Source organism: Dama dama, chromosome 9 (genome assembly GCF_033118175.1).
Source record: "Dama dama isolate Ldn47 chromosome 9, ASM3311817v1, whole genome shotgun sequence".
Classification (NCBI taxonomy): Eukaryota; Metazoa; Chordata; class Mammalia; order Artiodactyla; family Cervidae; genus Dama; species Dama dama.
Genome location: NC_083689.1, coordinates 58,751,766 through 58,770,470, shown reverse-complemented (window position 1 = coordinate 58,770,470; position 18,705 = coordinate 58,751,766).

Genomic DNA, 18,705 nt, shown 5'->3' with positions numbered 1-18,705 from the left:
ATAGCTGCCCAGTAGTAGCTGTCACATTTCCCATGCCGCACGGAGAGAGACAAACATACAGTAAATGGTGATTCTCAGCCCAGAATCTAGAGATGTGATCTTAGGAGATTGTTAAATCATTACTAGGATTTAGACAAGCTTGCGTGGTGAGTCACCTCAGTCGCATCTGACTCTTTACAACCCTATGGACTGGAGCCCAAGTTTCTCTGTCCATAGAATTTCCCAGACAAGGATACTGGAGTGGGTTGCCGTGCCTTCCTCCAAAGGATCTTACCCACCCTGGGATCGAACCTCCATCTGTTATGTCTCCTGCATTGTCAGGCAGGTTCTTTACCTCTAGTGCCGCATGGGAAGCCTTTAAACAAGCTTGGTTTCTATTGGATGAAAATATAAAAGTAATATGAGACTCTGAATATTCTGAACGGTAAAGCACTGCCACACAGCTTTAGTGTCCACTGTTCTTGTGTGCTTGTAATCACATCAGGGTTGTATGGTTGACTGAAGATAATGGTTTTGACATCATAATTTCCACTAGGTAAGCATCAGAAGAAACCCGTAAGCACTCCCTCTGTAGAAAGCTGTAGTTTATATTGTATTTTTCTCCTATACTTTGGAATTCTTTACACATATTATTCAATTCTGACAACATTTTAACAATTTATATTGGATTATATTATTGTGACATTCAGAAGCACAGAGAAGTAAAATAACTCCATTAGGTCACAAAACTAGTTAGTGACAGAGCTAAAGCTAGAATCTGTAACTGCTTGACTGCAAGTCTGAGCTATTCCTCATGGTCATAGGGCTTACAATATCAGATAAATGGAGTAGGGGATTTGTACTGTTGGAAAAAAAATGCAACGGTCCTATTAATGTCAAAGCCCAAGTTCCATCAATGACTTTATGCTAGGTGGGAACAAATAACAAGCCAAAGATCAATTTGAAGAGCTAAATAATTGATTAGCTGACCTAAGGAACATCTAGGCCTTTGGGACCTCTAAAGGAGAGGTTTGGAAAGAACAGTTATTTATATAGTCAAATATTCATATATATTCAGAAAAATGCTTTGCACTTTACAGATTCTTAGTAGTTGAAACTTGAGTCTAGTTCTGTTGTGTTTAGTTCTCTTTCAATATGTTTTATTCACTCAAAAGAATACATGCTACATGATTTGGATATGTCCTATGATATATTTATTTATTTATTTGGCTGCATGGGTCTTAGTTGTAGCATGTGGGATCTTTAGTTATGGCATGAAGACTCTTAGTTGCAGTGTGTGGGATCTAGTCCCCTGACCAGGGATTGAACCTGGGCATTCTGCATTGGGAGCATAGAGTATTAGCCACAAGACCACCAGGGAAGTCCCTTTATGATATTGTATATTTAATGATATGACTGATAGCCTTTGCAACAGTTTTATAAGGTAGATATTACTAATTCCCATTACAGATGAAGAAACTAAGGCTCATGGGACTGACTTAATTTGCTCACAGTCATATCTAACTATAAAAGGCAGAGTCATGATTTAGAGTTGGTACTGTGCCATTTCCGTACTGTTTACTACATGCCAGGGTTGTGAATATATATAGTGAAGTGAAAGCAATCAATAATATAGGATTACAAAATAGACTATGGAAAATGCTAACAATCCAATACAATTCCATCATAAAAATGGTATCTTGGAATGACAGGTAAGTAGGAAAAATAACTGTGATATAATTTTGAGTATAAAGCAAAACAGTCAGGTTAGAGTGCACTACTAATCATTAGTCATTAGTAACTCTCTACAGTCTGGTGGTGAGCATTAAATGTATTTTTATCTCTAGAGCTAAACCTCAGTGATGAAATGGTTGTATGTTCTGACAATTTAAATGGAATTTTATTGTCAAAAACTGGAGGTGAATAGAAAAAAAATATGAAAGGCTGATAACTGTGATAGCTTTGCAGTTCTTAACTAATTTTTAAGTTATTATCTGTTTAAATCATATCCTGCTGGAAATATCGGGGTTAACTAATTTCAATACTGGACATCCCCAGTGGCTCAGCAGTAAAGAATCTGCCTGCAATGCAAGAGATGCAAGTTTGATCCCTGGGTCAGGAATATCGCCTGGAGGAGGGCATGGTAACCTATTCCAGGATTCTTGCTGGAAAAATCCCATGGACAGAGGAACCTCATGGGTTATGGTCCATGGGGTCACAATGAGTTGGACGTAACTGAAGCAACTGAACACTCACGCACGCAATTTCAATATTAGTCACAGTGAAAGTGAAGTCGCTCATTCATGTTCGACTCTTTGAGACCGCATGGACTGTAGCCTACCAGGCTTCTCTGTCCATGGGATTTTCCAGGCAAGAGTACCAGAGTGGGTTGCTATTTCCTTCTCCAGGGGAATCTGGAGGCAGACGCTTTACCCTGTGAGCCACCTGGGAAGTCTCTTAGTCATAGTAGAGAACAGTAGATATGAAGTGCTCATCCCTTGACCATAAAAGGGCAGTAATGGGTTTATATAAAAGTATCAGTGTAGAGGATACTATATGAACATATCATGTCTTAAAAGACTGGAATACATCAAGTGATGGTGGTGGAAGTTTAGTCGCTAAGTCGTGTCCACCTCTCGCAACCCCATGGACTATAGTCTGCCAGGCTCTTCTGTCCATGGGATTCTCCAGGCAGGAATCCTGGAAAGGGTCGCCATTTCCTCCTCCAGGGGATCTTCCTGACACAGGATTCTAAGTCGTGTCTCCTGCATTGCAGGCAGATTCTTTACTGACTGAGCTAGGAGGGAAGCCTATATCAAGTGAAATGGGACATATTTTCAAAAGCTAATTCTATTGACTGCTTGTATGTGTTGACATACAAGACAGAGTTGAAACTAAACATTTAATATATTATTAAATTTAAGTCAGCATAACTCATCTATTAAAAAAAGTCATATTGGTTAACAGTACAAACTCCAGTCCTGTCTGTATAAATCAAGACACTTGAAGAGATTCAGAAAAATAAAAATAAAAACATATGAAACTATATAGCAGACAAATTCAAGTTAAAGAAAAGCAAGGGTTAAAATATTGGTATCTAGAAAGATGAAATTTAAATTAAAATTATTAAAAGCTTTACATGAATAAAGAAATGTACTATATTTAAAGACTGGAAAACCCAAAACTTTTAAGATCCAAACTTCCCTGAAGTTGACCTATTAAATCAATGTAATCTCAGTGAAAATCTCTCTCTCTTTTGGCAGGAATTAAGAAACTGATTCTAAAATTATTTGAAAATGCAAATAACCTGGACTAGCTTAAGAAAAAAAATACTCCCTCTCAGAAAAGAACAAAATTGAGCTATTTCTCTATTTCAAGACATTTTACAAAGTTGCAGTAACCAACACAGTATGGTTTTGGTGTAGGGATTACAGATTAATAGACAAGAACATAGTCTAAAGGGAGCTCCTAAAATATATTGACAATTAATTTTGACAGTGATATCAGTGAGAATTTAGTTGGGGAAAGGAAAAGTCTTCTCTAGAAATGGTGATCGAACAATCTTGGCTTCTACTTCACACTGTATGCAAAATTAACTTGAAATGGGTCATGCATGTAAACATAACAGCTAAAACGATGAAGCTTAAAAAAAAAAAAAAACTATGAAGCTTCCATAATGAAGCATAGGGAGATCTTCATGATCTTGGAGTAAACAAAGAGAGACCTCAAAGCATGGACCATAAATGAAAGATTGATATGCTTAATCAAAATTTACAATTTCATTTCTTCAAAAGACCTCACTAAGAAAATGAACACGTAAGTCCAGCCTGGCAGAAAATAATCACGTTATGTGTGCCTGGCTCAACAATAATTAAAGGGTTACTGCAAATATGGCAAAATACAAGACTTATTTAGGGCACATGAACTTTTCAGTGTTCTTATATCGTTTCACATAACATTTTTTAAACTTAAAGTATTTCAAAATAAAATATTTTAAATACCATATCATATATTACAATGTAACTATATGAAAATAATACAATATACTAAATATATAACGTAGTAAAATACATAATATTAAAATATATACTGTACTATACATGTGTTTAAATAGAAAGATCCTTTCTGCTGTCACTGAGATGCTGGCTTCATGGAATTTATCCATCAATCTCAATTCTCTATATGATTTCTGTTTCTGGAAATCTCCTTAGCAGCTTTACACTAAAACTTTTTCTTATTAGATGTCTTCCCTAGTATAAGCAATGACTAATATCTAATTAATTTTTCTCAAATTCTCATAAGTAACTTCTCTGACTCCCCTTAGCAATCTATGTTTTGTTTTTTTTTTTTAAGATGTGTTTATTCGGTGTTTTGGCTGTGGTGGGTCTTTGTTGCTGCGTACAGGCTGTCTCTGGTTGTGGTTAGCGGGGGCTGCTCTTGGTTGTGGTGCTCTGGGTTCTCGTTAGAGTGAGCTTCTCTTGCTGAGGAGCACAGAGTCTGGGCGCACGGGCTTCAGTAGTTGCAGTGTGTGGGCTCAGTAGTTGTGGCTGTGGGCTCCAGAGCATGGGCTCAGTACTTGTGGTGCATGGCAGGGAGGTGTGATTTTCCTGGACCAGGGATCAAACTAGTGTCCCCTGCCTTGCAAAGCAGAGTCTTTACTAATGGACCACCAGGGAAACCCCAAGTTATAGTTTTCAAACTGCATTATTTGCATGCTGTCTTATTAGTTCATTGGTTTAACAAATGGATGTGGTTGGTTCTCATAAATTTGCTATGTGAACAGAGACAAGTCTTATACTTTGATTCTGAATCTCAGTTTTTACATGTGAAAAATGAAGTGCTTGGGTCTTGTGATCTCTGAAGAATTCTTCCAGTTTTAAAATTCTACAGCACAATAATTCAATTATTTGTTTCTATCTGGCATGCATTACTCTTATTCACATCCTGGGGGGTACTTCTGTTCTGTACTCTGTCAACACTTGGGCCATCAAGAAATCAATAGTTAACTTATCTTAGTTCACTTCTATTTGCAGCAAAACAGGCTAAACTTCAATCGCCATTTTGCATTGGCTCACTGAAAAAGGGTTCCGCCTTCAAACATGTTTAAGAAACACTGCAAAGTGAGAAGTATTGACTTATAACTCCTTGCCTAATTAGAGAAAATTAGATTAGCATGCTTCCTTTTTTTAAAAAAACACCTAATTACTGTTTTAGAATTGAGTTTTCATAGTAAATATTCAAAAAATAAGTTTGTCATCAGAGAAATTTAGAAATCAAAATTTTGGAGGGCTGTACCTATAGAGATTTCAACTAAATATTCCCTTTTTCATTTGTACAGTCTAAGTTTGCTGCCTTGTATTCCTGTGTACTACAGATTTTCCACTTCTGTGTGGCACATTGGGGAAAATGAATGAGGCTGCTCACAGCCAAAAGCAACCAACATAGGACAGGCAACCAGCCCAGAAGTTGAGGAAATCAATATCTAGGCTTCCCAGTAACTCATACACAGCAAAATGTGTGTGTGTGTGTGTGTAAGCCCTGATATATTTTCTGCCCTCATGGAATGAAAAACATGTTTCTGTTTGGACAGCAGACTTTTCAATACATTGTCAAAAGAAAGTTCATCCACCCAGGAACTCTCATTTTTTAGGTCAATATAGTTGAATGGTATCCCCAAGCAGAAATTTCACTCATAAGTTACCAGAGCTTCAGGGAAATATAGCATTAAATATGGAACCAGAATATTACTGTAGAGATTCATAGCTCTATCATTTAAACTACATGAATCAGGATAAGTTTATTCCAAGTAAACAAGTTACATGAGATATAAATATATGACTTCAATATACCCTGCGGTGTTTGTATACAATGACAAGCACTAGGAACTACCCAGTAAAAGTTAATAATCTTGACATGGAAAAACAAAGGCTTTAATGTGACTTGTTGAAAGTGATATAATATTGCCCATACAGAGTTATCAGTGAAATTGTAGAATTGTTTATATAGCTGTGTTTAGTGTGGATACAGAATTTCTGGTCTTGAAACATCGAAGAACGCCAAGTCATATGGTCTTATCCCTTACACTCATTCAATGTTGTAATCCATTCTGGGTTGATAAGTACTGACTCAGTGGTCTACATCATTTAAATGAGTGTATTTGGCAACTTTCCAGAAAAAAAAATTCATTTGGATCTTTGAACGTCTCTTGTTCAATCATTGTTAGTTATTATTGATGTAAATAATTTTAAAAGGTGTTTATGGAGCCACCTTGTCTCATGTGTCCTGCATGATGGCATTCCTACATGGCCATCACAGATTGAGTTCCATAGAAAACATATTCAGATTTGAAGTCTAGCATGTAGGACTCTTAAAAAGCAGTGAAATGGCATCCCACTTCAGTATACTTGCCTGGAAAATCCCATGGACAGAGGAGTCTGATGGGCAAAGTTTCGGACATGACTGAGTGACTAAGTGCATCCTTAGGATCAAACGTGTAGAAGAGGAGAAGGATGTATAACTGAACAGGGAGACGAGTCAAACTGATGCTGACTCAAAGATTTCCTCAGCTAATCCAATCTAGATTTCTGGGCCTACAGTGGTACTCCAGCATTGTCATGAGCTGGGCACAGATGGCCCAGCCTTTGTATTGATGTATCAAGCGGTCACTGGATGTGGGCCTTTGCGTGCTCAGGCAGGTGTGACATTGGGCCAGGCAGCTCTCTGCAGCTGAGATCTAATGATCGGGCTGACAGCACTTCTAGCAGCTGGGATAAAAAAAACCCTTCATGAATGAGGGACCTGGGCAGCACATCACAGTCACTGCTATGAAACCATGAAGGAGACTGAGGAGGTTGAATCACCAGGGTTACTACAAGACTCTCCCAGTTGATCTCTTGCCTTTGATGTTTTCTCCCCACCATCTTCCAATTCCTTTGCCACATGGAAGCTGGAACATTTCTCTCCAGATGTACAACTCTTGAAAATGTCATTGATTCCCCATAGCTTTGAGAATAAATTCCAAACACTTGAATACCATTCACAATGTCTTTCTTGGGCTATATCTTCCTTAATTCTTTAGACTCTTTAACTTGTCCTCATGATTTCACTCCCAAATTCAGGACTTTATGAATTTCTCAAAACTCTACAAGCAAATCATGAGCTCACTTACTTCTAAATCCTTACACATGCTGTTTTCTCTCACTGGAGCACTTCTCTTAGCCATTATTCTTGACTTTCTCATATTGGTCAACAAAGCTTGGCATTGGTTCATTTTCCATGGCCCTTGTTCCCTTCTTAAATTTCATTTTGAGCCCAAAAAGGGCTCTTCAATTGTATAAGCCTTGCTCCTGTTTTTCGCTTGGATAACTTTTCCTTAAGCTATCATTATTGACTGTTAATTTGATTCACTCCAATTACCCAAACTCTCACAATGAGCAGTTGGAGAGAGGGCCAGAATTATATCTTATTCATTACAAAATATGCAGCAGCTAGCACAGTTCCTGGCATATGGTATATGTTTAGTAACTCTTTGATGTATAAAGTTATATAAGTGGAAGCTATCTGCCTCTTATGTGACACATGGCAGGATATACTGCAGAAAAAGACTTGCATGTTTTGGAAAATAAAGAAGTCTGAGGTTACAAGCCTTTAGGTTTCTTGGTATTGCTCTATTGTTATTGGCCTCTTGTGGTCAGTCCTGGGTCTAGTAATTTAGAGTTTGGATTCAACCCAGAAACGGATTGTAATACCAGGTGTTTCCTTGCTTTCCATGATCCCAGTTCTCCTCCTCTACCACCCATTTCATCTGGGAAAGTTGCCCATTCCTATGCCTCAGTCTCAGACATCTGGACCCTGTTCTTTTCTTTCTTTAACTCTGAAACATACCTCTCTCTGACATATATATATATATATATACATATATATATATATATATATATGTATTTGTATATACATATATATGTATGTATATGAACACTGACCACAGATTGTAGCAAGAAATGTGTGTGAGCTTTATCTACATTTTCTTGAATCTTCACACCAAGCAATGAAGTTACTGTTTACTCTCAATGTTGCACACGTAAGTGAACAAGGGGTTAAAGGACATGCCAAGGTCACATCTAGTAAGTAGTAAAGTCATTTTTGAATCTGTCTAGTTTTTCCATTACACTCGCACTGGAACACTAAGAATGAATGTGAATGACCACAAGTCACCAGGAATGAATTCGTTCTGCTCACAAAGGGGCTGACAGGTAGTTCAAATCATCATGAGACGTTGATGAGTTCAGATTTGAGCTTCTTTCTCTCTCCTGCCTTATACTTGGTATGCCTTTGAGCAGGATGGTTACCTCTCAGCTATAAAAAGGAACAACAACTGTAGCTACTATCTAGGATTTTTGTCAAGAATAAAACATATTGATATATTTCATGCCAAGTAGTTAGCATAGAGTATATAGCATGGCCTGGCATAGCTCTAATTTTCAACAAATGGCATTTTCTTACTATGAAAACTAGTATGAGATAATTTGTTTGTTCTCCAAATCCCCTAGAAATCTCTGTAAATAGCGAGACATTCAATTCTATGTAACAAGAGCTAAAAACTCAGATGTGTTTATGAGAATCAGGTAGATAAGGTAAATGATTAAAGCTGGCCATGTGTTTGATGACAAGGAGAGGTAGGATTTGTGGCAAACCATAGCATACCTGACTTCTCCAAACAGAGGATAACTATTCAGTACAATTTCAATGGGAATAAAGGCTCGATATTGCTGAATCTTGAATTTTGTCAAGCTAACATTGAAATCTGGATTTTTATAAGAATTGTTTACAGTGTAAAATGTTGGAAACTCATTCTATTTTATTTAAATACTATTTTTTAAACTCTTTAAGTGTGAGACACTTAAAACACTCCTGTGACCCAGATTCAGCCCATGGTCCATCAATATGTTGCCCTTTTTATGACAGCTCATACAAGCTAATGACTTCATCTTTCATTCAACAAATATTTGCTGTATGTGAGACTGTGCTTACAGTAGGGGATACAACAGTTACCAAAAAAAGATGAAGTCCTTATCCTTTTGAACCTTGCTTCATAGCATTTCTGTGTCTCATAGTGGCTTATGTGTCAGTGGAAGCAGCGGCAAGAACACTCACTGTTCTATTACTACTGCATTTTCATGAAGTCATAAAATGAGTCATCTGTAGAGCAGGACCTCATATTTCATAATAAATTCTTCTCTTTTCTCATTTCTCCCTAATGCAAAATTCCTCCACAGCTGATATAGAAAGCACCTATCCCAACATTTAAAATTTCATAGTATGTATTTTTCTAAATCTGTGACTCCAAAGGAGAGTTTATCTTCTTCAATGCCTGAAGGTACAAATAAGAAAATGATTATGAATCATTTTCAGTTGATGTAAGAAATTTATATTACCGTTTTTTTGTGTAGTGCCTAGAGAAATTGAATATTTTTTTTTCTTTTTTGATGAATGATCCACAGGAAAGGAAGAGCAATAAAATCTGCTGTTGCAAACATAAAAATTATGAAAGAGTTTAATGGATTATATCATATATGGAAAATAACCAAGTATTAAAAAATGTAGTGTAGACCCACACAAATGAAGTTAAGAGGTTTTTGACAAAGATGAGAAAGCAATTCAATTGAGAAAAGATAGTTATTTAAACAGATAGTGTTGGAGGGAAAATTGGATGTCCACATGCAAAATATTGAACCTAGACATATGCCTTGCATCTTTTGTAAAAATTAACTCAAAATAGATCATGTATATAAATGTAAAACTTCTAGAAAAATACATAGAAAATCTAGGTTACATTGGGTTTGGCGACGAGTTCTTAGGTCCAACACCAAAAGCATGATCCTTGAAGGAAACAAAAATGAAAAGTTGGACTATATTAGTACAAACTAATACATGGCTATCATGATAATAATAAGATATTAATAGCTCCCAGATGGCTCAGTGGTAAAGAATCTGCCTGCCAATGCAGGAAACTCAAGTTGAATCCCTGGGTGGAGAAGATCCCCTGGAGAAGGGAACAGCTACCCACTTCGGTATTCTTGCCTGGAGCATTCCATACAGAGGAGCCTGGTGGGCTACAATCCATGGACTTGCAAAAAGTTGGACATGACTGAGCACACATGCAATAATAATACAAATTGGACTGTATTAGTATACAGGGCCACAATAACAAAGTACCACAAACCAAGAGTCTTAAAGTGACAGCAACTTATTTTCTCACTGGATGCTAGAAGTCCAAAACTAAGGTGTTGGCTCAGGCATGCTCCATCTGAAGGGGGCTCCAGAGAGACATTATTTCCTCAGTCCTAGCTTCTGGTAGCTACTTGCACCCTTTGGTGTCTTAGCTTGTAGATTATTTACTCTGATCTCTGCCTCCATCATATCAAGGTCTTCTTCATTGCATGTGCGTTCAAATTGTGCTCTCTTTTTACTTATAAAGATATTCATATTAAGAGTACAATACACACACACTTACAAGTTAACACACATGCATGTCCTTGCTTTGTCAGCTGAGAAAGGCTAGAGGCAGTGACACTTATCTTTACACTCAGACATTAGTTTATAATACCATACTTCACTTTAAAAACTTGGGAGAAATAGTCACTTCTAGGGTTCCGGCAAGAAGTATATAAGATGAGCCTGGAACATCTCATAGTGCCAGAATTTAATGAATTACTCAAAAACAAAACAAAATACAGTGGTGGGTGGGTGTCAGAAGGACAAGGAGCCACATGGAAGAGCTTTCCACTGTCAGAGCTGGAACAATTTTAGCCACAAAATAAAGGAGTATTTGGTTATAATCAAGGATAGTAAATAAATATTTTTGAATCTATATTGATATAAATAACTGAGTAATAATTGGAGTGAATAGACAGATTTTGCATGCCTAATTCCTCACTCCTTAAAGTGTATGCTGCTTTTAGTAACTTTCCTCCAAAGACCACAGTATGAAAGAGGGGGAGTGTAGCTTTACAGTGGAGAAATCTGATACTGCCTCAGCCACAGTTAACACCAGCAGGTATAAATTATGTTAATAGCATATACTTTTGATACAATGTGATGAGGATGGTACTTTATCTCTGTGATCTTCCTTCTAAAACCTATAACCCAAGTCTTACTATAAATGCAAACAAATCCAAGTTGAAGGACCTTCTCCAGAATCCCTGACTAATTACCCCTCACAATTGTCAAAATAATAAAAAAGAGGATGATCAAAAGGGAAGTTTGAAAAATTGTTACAGGCAAGAGGAGCCTAATGAAATATAATGACTAAATCTAATATGCTATCCTGGATGGGATTTTGGAACACACAAAAGACATTAAGTAAAATCTAAGGAAATCTAGGTTTCAGTTAACAGTATAGATTCATCGTGTGTGTGTGTGTGTGTGTGTGTGTGTGTGTGTGTGTGTGCTCAGTCATGTCTGACTCTGTGACCCCATGGACTGTAGACCACTAGGCTCCTCAGTCCATAGAACTTTTCAGGCAAGAATACTTGAGTGGGTTGCCATTTCCTACTCCAGGGGGTCTTTGCAACCCAGGGATCAAACCTGTGCCTCTTTTGTCTCCTGCATTGGCAGGTGGCTTCTTTTTCACTAGTACCACCTAGGAAGACTCTCAAATTTTAACAAAAGTACTGTCCTAATATGTTAATAATTGGGAGAAATAGGTGCAGAGTATGTGGGAACTCTCTTTGCAATTTTATGTAATTCTAAATCTATTCTAAAATAGGATGGGCACTGTGTATATGGTGTTTGTCCCTTAGGATGGTATGGAATCATGATCATTTTTAAAAATAATTTAATTTATTTATTTACTTTTGGCTGTGCTTAGATTTTGTTGCAATGTCGGCTTTCTCTAGTTGCATCGAGTGAGGGGCTACTCTCCAGTTGCAGTGTGAGGGCTTCTCATTACAGCGTTTTCTCTTGTGGAGCACAGGCTCTAGGGTGCATGGCCTTCAGTAGTTGCGACATGTCGGCTCAATAATTGTGGCTCCCAGGCTCTAAAGCACAGACTCAGTAGTTGTGGCACACAGGCTTACTTGTCCTGTGGCACGTGGGATCTCTCAGATCAGGGATCAAACCCGTGTCTCCTGCATTGGCAGGTGGATTCTTTACTACTAGGCCACCAGGGAGGGCCCTGGATTCATAATTCTTAAGCAACTGTAACAGTCATAATGAAATTGAAACCATGATTAAAAAGCTTCCAACAAATAAACGTCGGTGACCAGATAGCTTCACAGGGAAATTCTATCAAATATTTAGAGAAGAGCTAACACCTCTCCTTCTCAAACTCTTCCAAAAATTTGCAGAGAGAGAAACACTCCCAAGCTCATTGTACCTGGCCACCATCACCCTGATACCAGAACCAGGCAAAGAGCAGTGAGAACAAAGATGAGGACTGTGAGTAATCTCCCACTGTCTTGCACTACAGGGAAGGTATTAGTGTTACTGAAAATTGTGCATCATATATTTTTCTTAGAATCCAGTGGCAAGTTGGTAGTTTATCTCCTGGGAAGAAATGATATATCAAACAGTGAAGACCTCTGTAATTCTTTGTTTCTCTTTGTGCCTTGATAGTCAGGAAGTCCAGAGCTGAATGTAAAATCCCTCAACTATAGTGATAATTTTATGTCAAGTTCTAAGGACAAAGACTTCCTATCTTAAATCATATGGTTTCTTCTTTTTAAAAACAGTAACTTTTTTTCTTATTACTACAATGATGCATGTACATTATAGAAAATGTGGAAAAAAAGCAGATTACCTTCCTCATCAGGTATTTTCCTGCTACATAGTTGTCAGCACTGTTTATGTTTTAGTCATTTTCATTTCTTCTAAGCATATGTGTATATATATATATTTTTTCCTTTGAAAATGAAATGATACCTTTCACACTGTATCAAAACTTTTTTAAAGAAAACTTAAAAATATGTTTAAGAGTTTTCAAAATATGTAGCCCAAATATACTTAGGGGAGAGTCAAGTTTAAGTGTGTAGAAATGAGAATCTCTATGAGAAATAAAATTCCACTTTTCTTGTTTAATTTCAGTTAGAAATCATTGCTCAGTGGTTAAGAGAACTTAAAGGTTTACTGATGGAAAAGAAGCCCTAATTAAGAGGAAAGATGAGGGAGGGTTAGGCAGGTCAGCTGAAAGAAATGATCTGAGTTTGAGTTTTATTCTGATTAAATGTGACTTGGAAAATTGCATGTCATCTCTGAACCTTAGTATTCTTACCTGTAAAATGGGGCCAATAATTACGTATACCTCATTGAATTGTCATATTGATGTAATGAAATAACATAGGTACAGGCACACCTCAGAGGTACTATGGGTTCAGTTCTAGGGTATCACAACAAAGTATATCTCATAATAAAGCCAGTCACATAAATTTTTGGTTTCCTGGTGCACATAGAAGTAGTGTTGACACTCTACTATAGTCTATTAAGCATGAAATAGCATTAAGTCTAAAAAAAAAAATAGTAGCATGCAATAGCATTATGTCTAAAAAAAAAATGTACCTGCCTTAATTTAAAAATACTTTATTGCTAGAAATACTAAACATCAACTGAGCTTTCAGACAGTCATCATCTTTTTGCTAGTGAAAAATTTGAAATGTTGCAAAAATTACCAAACTATGACAGACAGGAATTGAGCAAACCGTTGTTGGAAAAATGGTGTCGATAAACTTTCTTGATGCAGGGTTGCCATAAACCTTCAATTTGTATAAAGCAAAAAAAAAAAAAAAAAAAAAAAACAACAACAACAACAACAAAAAGATGCTGTATCTGTGAAGCACAATAAAGCAAAGCACAATAAAATTAGGTGTATCTATAAAGTGCTAAGCACAATGCATATTGGTACATAGTAAGTCCAGAACAAATGGTGACTGCTATTGATATGGCAGAAGGCATTATATAAAGAGCACTTGTCCTACAGACTCCCTGGCTTTGAACCCCAATTCCACCCTTTCCTAACATCATGATCCTTGGGCACATTTCTAATTTTTCTGTGGTTTAGTTTCCCACCTTAAGATAGTGTTGATAACAGTACCTTCCTCACTGGGTTGTGGTGGGAGTGAGTTAGCAAATATAAATCACTCAGAAAAGTGTCAGGCATAGTTATTAATTAATGTATTAATTATGACTGTTCATGGGTACCTCTGTCAAAGGACCTCAAGTTAAAGGACTAATTGACTTTGCAGGGTTGAGAAGTCACATAAAATACTTTTTAAATCTGTGACCTCAGAGCTTGAGACAACCTCAGTCAATGAAAAAGATGAAGTCCTTACGCTCTTGGATTCTTGGATCCATTTTCATATATTTCCTGGCATATACTTACATTGTCATAAACTATCTTTTTAGACCCTCTTGCCAGAGGTTGAGATTAAGATGACTAAGGTTACTATCATTTGAAGGATATTATGATACTACTTCCTTCTTGGCTGTAACTTTGAACCTGACAAGATCTTCAGATCAGAGGGGAAACCTGAGTGCTGGAGGTGATCTCTGACTCCTGCGGGTCAGGTGTCCAGGGAGGAATAAGTGCTGGGCTTTATTTTATTTTTTTTTTTAAGTCCTGGGACTCTATATACATACTCTTGTCATTTAAAATGATAAAATGTCTCTGTTTTACTAAATAGTTAGATCATGTTTGAAAACACTTCACTTAGAAAAAGTGATTTTTAAAAATGTTTGCTGGGTCAGATAATCCATTTTATGCAAAATTTCTAGAATTTATCATTTTCCCGGTTTTAACCCAATGCCCAAGTCAAGGTTGTTTCTGCTGTTAGAGGAGATTCAAGGGAAACTGTGATGGAGAACTCTCCAGAGGAGTGGTTCCATTGTTGGTGCTACCTTTATAGTGCCTGAATCAGTGAGCATTTACCTCAGCCCCATTCTGGAACTCCCAACTCCCGAACTATAGTCCCAGTTTATTTAGACTTAGAACCATACAGAACAATTGCCACTGTGAGAGAATTTTTTATGTATGTTATACAGCAATGTTATGTAACCAGGCAAGTTGTTCATTTTCATTCTTTATAATGAATATGCATGCATGCTCAGTCGCTTCAGTCATGACTTTGTGATCCTATGGACTGCATCATGCTAGGCTCCTCTGTCCACTGGATTTTCCAGGCAAGAGGACTGGAGTGGGTTGCCATGCCTTCCTTCAGGGGATCTTCCTGACCCAGGGACTGAACCCACCTCTCTTGTGTCTCCTGCACTGAGTGTGGATTCTTTACCGCTGAGCCACCGGGGAAGCCCCTGAAGTGAGTACATGAGGCAATAGATCTCTTAATGTTTCGTCCATTGTAGTCAGTTTCCATGGTTATGGCATCTTCTAATTCAGCACACACCTATGGTGAGAAAGATGGGAAATGCTATTTCTGTTCTGTCCTCTTGAGATGACATTGAGACAGGGAAGAATGTCAGAAGTGTACCCAGATAAGCATGATTAGTAAGGTCACAAGTTTTGATTATACATACCCAAATGTGGGTGTTCTTTCTCATCTTCATCAATTGCATGACCCATGGAAAACATTCTAAACTCCAGTTTTCTTAATATCTACTCAACAGAGGAGTTTGTGAGCATGAAATTGGATAATAGAAGTGAAGTATTTCACAGGTACACAGTAGGCTTTGATCAAAATTAGTTTTCTTCATTAGTCTTGGATAAAAATTAGTTTATTAATAACAGACCTAGTGAATTAATTCTTTACATCTTGAAATAAATTCTTCCAAGGATTGATTTACAAAACCCTTTTGGGATTCTGAAAATTTTAGATTACCATTCCCTATTCTTAGTGTAGAAAACTCCCCGATGTAGAAAATATTAATAAAAACAACAGAACCTAAATCAACTATTTTAATAAATAGTTGGTGGGGTCCTGGATCAGGGTTGGGAGCAGAACAAATAGCAACAAGCTGAGAAAAAGAGTTGAGCTTCAGGATAAGTTCTATCATTGCTTCATCACATTATTTGGGGCAAGTTTAGATTTGTTTCCTAAACTGGTAAGATGGGGTTTCTCCTCTCATCCCCAGGGTAACATCCAGTTCAGTTCAGTCGCTCAATCGTGTCTGACTCTTTGTGACCCCATAAACCGCAGCACATCAGGCCTCCCTGTCCATCACCAACTCCCGGAGTTTACTCAAACTCATGTCCATTGAGTCGCTGATGCCATCTAAGCATCTTATCCTCTATCGTCCCCTTCTCCTCCTGCCTTCAATCTTTCCCAGCATCAGGGTCTTTTCCAGTGAGTCAGCTCTTCGCATCAGGTGGCCAAAATATTGGAGTTTCAGCTTCAGCATCAGTCCTTCCAATGAACACCCAGGACTGATTTTCTTTAGGATGGACTGGTTGGATCTCCTTGCAGTCCAAGGGACTCTCAAGAGTCTTCTCCAACACCACAGTTCAAAAGCATCAATTCTTTGGCGCTCAGCCTTCTTCACAGTCCAACTCTCACATCCATACATGACTACTGGAAAAACCGTAGCCTTGACTAGACAGACCTTTGTTGACAAAGTACTGTCTCTGCTTTTTAATATGCTGTCTAGGTTGGTCATAACTTTCCTTCCGAGGAGGAAGCGTCTTTTAATTTCATGGCTGCAGTCACCACCATCTGTAGTGATTTTGGAGCCCAAAAAAATAAAGTCAGCTACTGTTTCCACTGTTTCCCCATCTATTTGCCATGAAGTGATGGGACCGGATGCCATGATCTTAGTTTTCTGAATGTTGAGCTTTAAGCCAACTTTTTCACTCTCCTCTTTCACTTTCATCAAGAGGCTCTTGAGTTCTTCTTCACTTTGTGCCATAAGGGTGGTGTCATCTGCATATCTGAGGTTATTGATATTTCTCCCTGCAATCTTTATTCCAGCTTGTGCTTCATCCAGCCCAGTGTTTATCATGATGTACTCTGCATATAAGTTAAATAAGCAGAGTGACAATATACAGCCTTGATGTACTCCTTTTCCTATTTGGAACCAGTCTGTTTTTCCATGTCCAATTCTAACTGTTGCTGTCTTGTTTCATTAGACTTCACCAAATTAGAGGCCTCTTCTTTAAATAAAATAATAAGAAACAAATGAAACACTTTCTTGAATTGGCCAGTATCTCTTGTCTTCTTATGCATGTTATTCAGTGTTTGTTGTGCAGTCATGATTGATGCATTTAAACATGCAGAACAGTTATGGCAAACATTCCTTCTCAACTTCCTGTTTTTATGTTAGCATGCTATTTCTTACCTTATAGATCATGTCCTTAAATATCTGAAATCATTTAGCAAACATTCGCTACAGTACCTAGGTTGCTAAAGCCAACAAAATAATGTTGCTGAACTTAACTTTGTATCCATGAGTGTGTAGTGGCAACTTTTTTTAATGTTAACATCTATTGAGTACATGTTATGTATCAGACAATGTGCTAAGCATCTTTCCTGCATTAATCCTCAGAATGAACATGTGAGGAAGATACCATTATTATCCTCATTTTATTGATGAACAGTATGCTTAGAGAGATTAATAACTTTCCAGATTCAAATACTTCAATAGATGGTGAGCTAGGTTTTAAATCATGATGTCTTTGACTGTAGCACTCTTATTTTAACTGCTTGGTTTCTGGAGCCTTGGGAAATTATAAGTAACAGGAAAAAACCTACTTTTCCCCTGAAAATATAAGAAAAACAAATTAAAACCAGAAGGAGATCTTTTATATTAAGAGCTTACTGAATACAGTGATCTTTTGTAGCTGGTTATACATAATTAATTTCCTCTCAAATCAATTTAACATCTAAATAATGCAGCACTAGCTAATGGGCTCTCAGCTGGCCAAACATTAAGAGATATATTGCCCCATATACTCATCATAAAGAATGAAGATGAACAACTTGCTTCGTTATGTAACATTGTTGTACAACATAAATAAAAGATTCTCTTGTTTTGGCAATTGTTCTGTACTGTTCTAAGTTTTGCTAAATCAGACTTCCTCCTAATCTAACAGATGCCAGCACTTTAAAAGCAGTTCAAGAATTCTTATTTATATCTCATGTTCAGCTTTGAATAAAACAGGCCAGAAAATGCAGAAGGAGAGCGGGGGGGAAAGCATAACTTAAAAATGGAATTTATTTCCAGCCTTCTAAACACAGATTTCCAATAAACATCCACTTAGAGAACCGTTTCATTAAGCTAACTGCAGCTGAAAACAAGTTCCCTAATGTTTCTTTGAGCATTTTGTTTTATAAAATGAGTCATTACTTTCTATGTTTTGGCTTGACAATCTTTTCTCCCAATTGTGTAATTTTTGCGTTTGTCACTCAAAGTGCTTGTGTTTCTGGAGAATTGTTCCAGGTTATGCTTTGGAATGAGACTCAATACGGTGGCACAAGTTTGGAGAAGAAACCCACTAAGGTGTATTGCTTTGTTCTTTAATAAACTGGAGAGGGTCTTGACTTCCTCATTTTAATTAAAGTTTAACAGCCCCTTAAGTCCACTTCTCCACTGGCAGCAATGAACTGGTAATAAACAAAATGGATGATTGTGGCCATATGTGAATACAGGGGAAATGAAAACCAGGGCTTTCTTTCATCTGTGGTTTGGTAAATAATCCAGATATTTGAAAACCCATTCTTAACCACTTCACCCACAAGTGATGAAGCTTTACTAATGTAGAACTAGGGAATATGAAGAAATTTAAAGCAA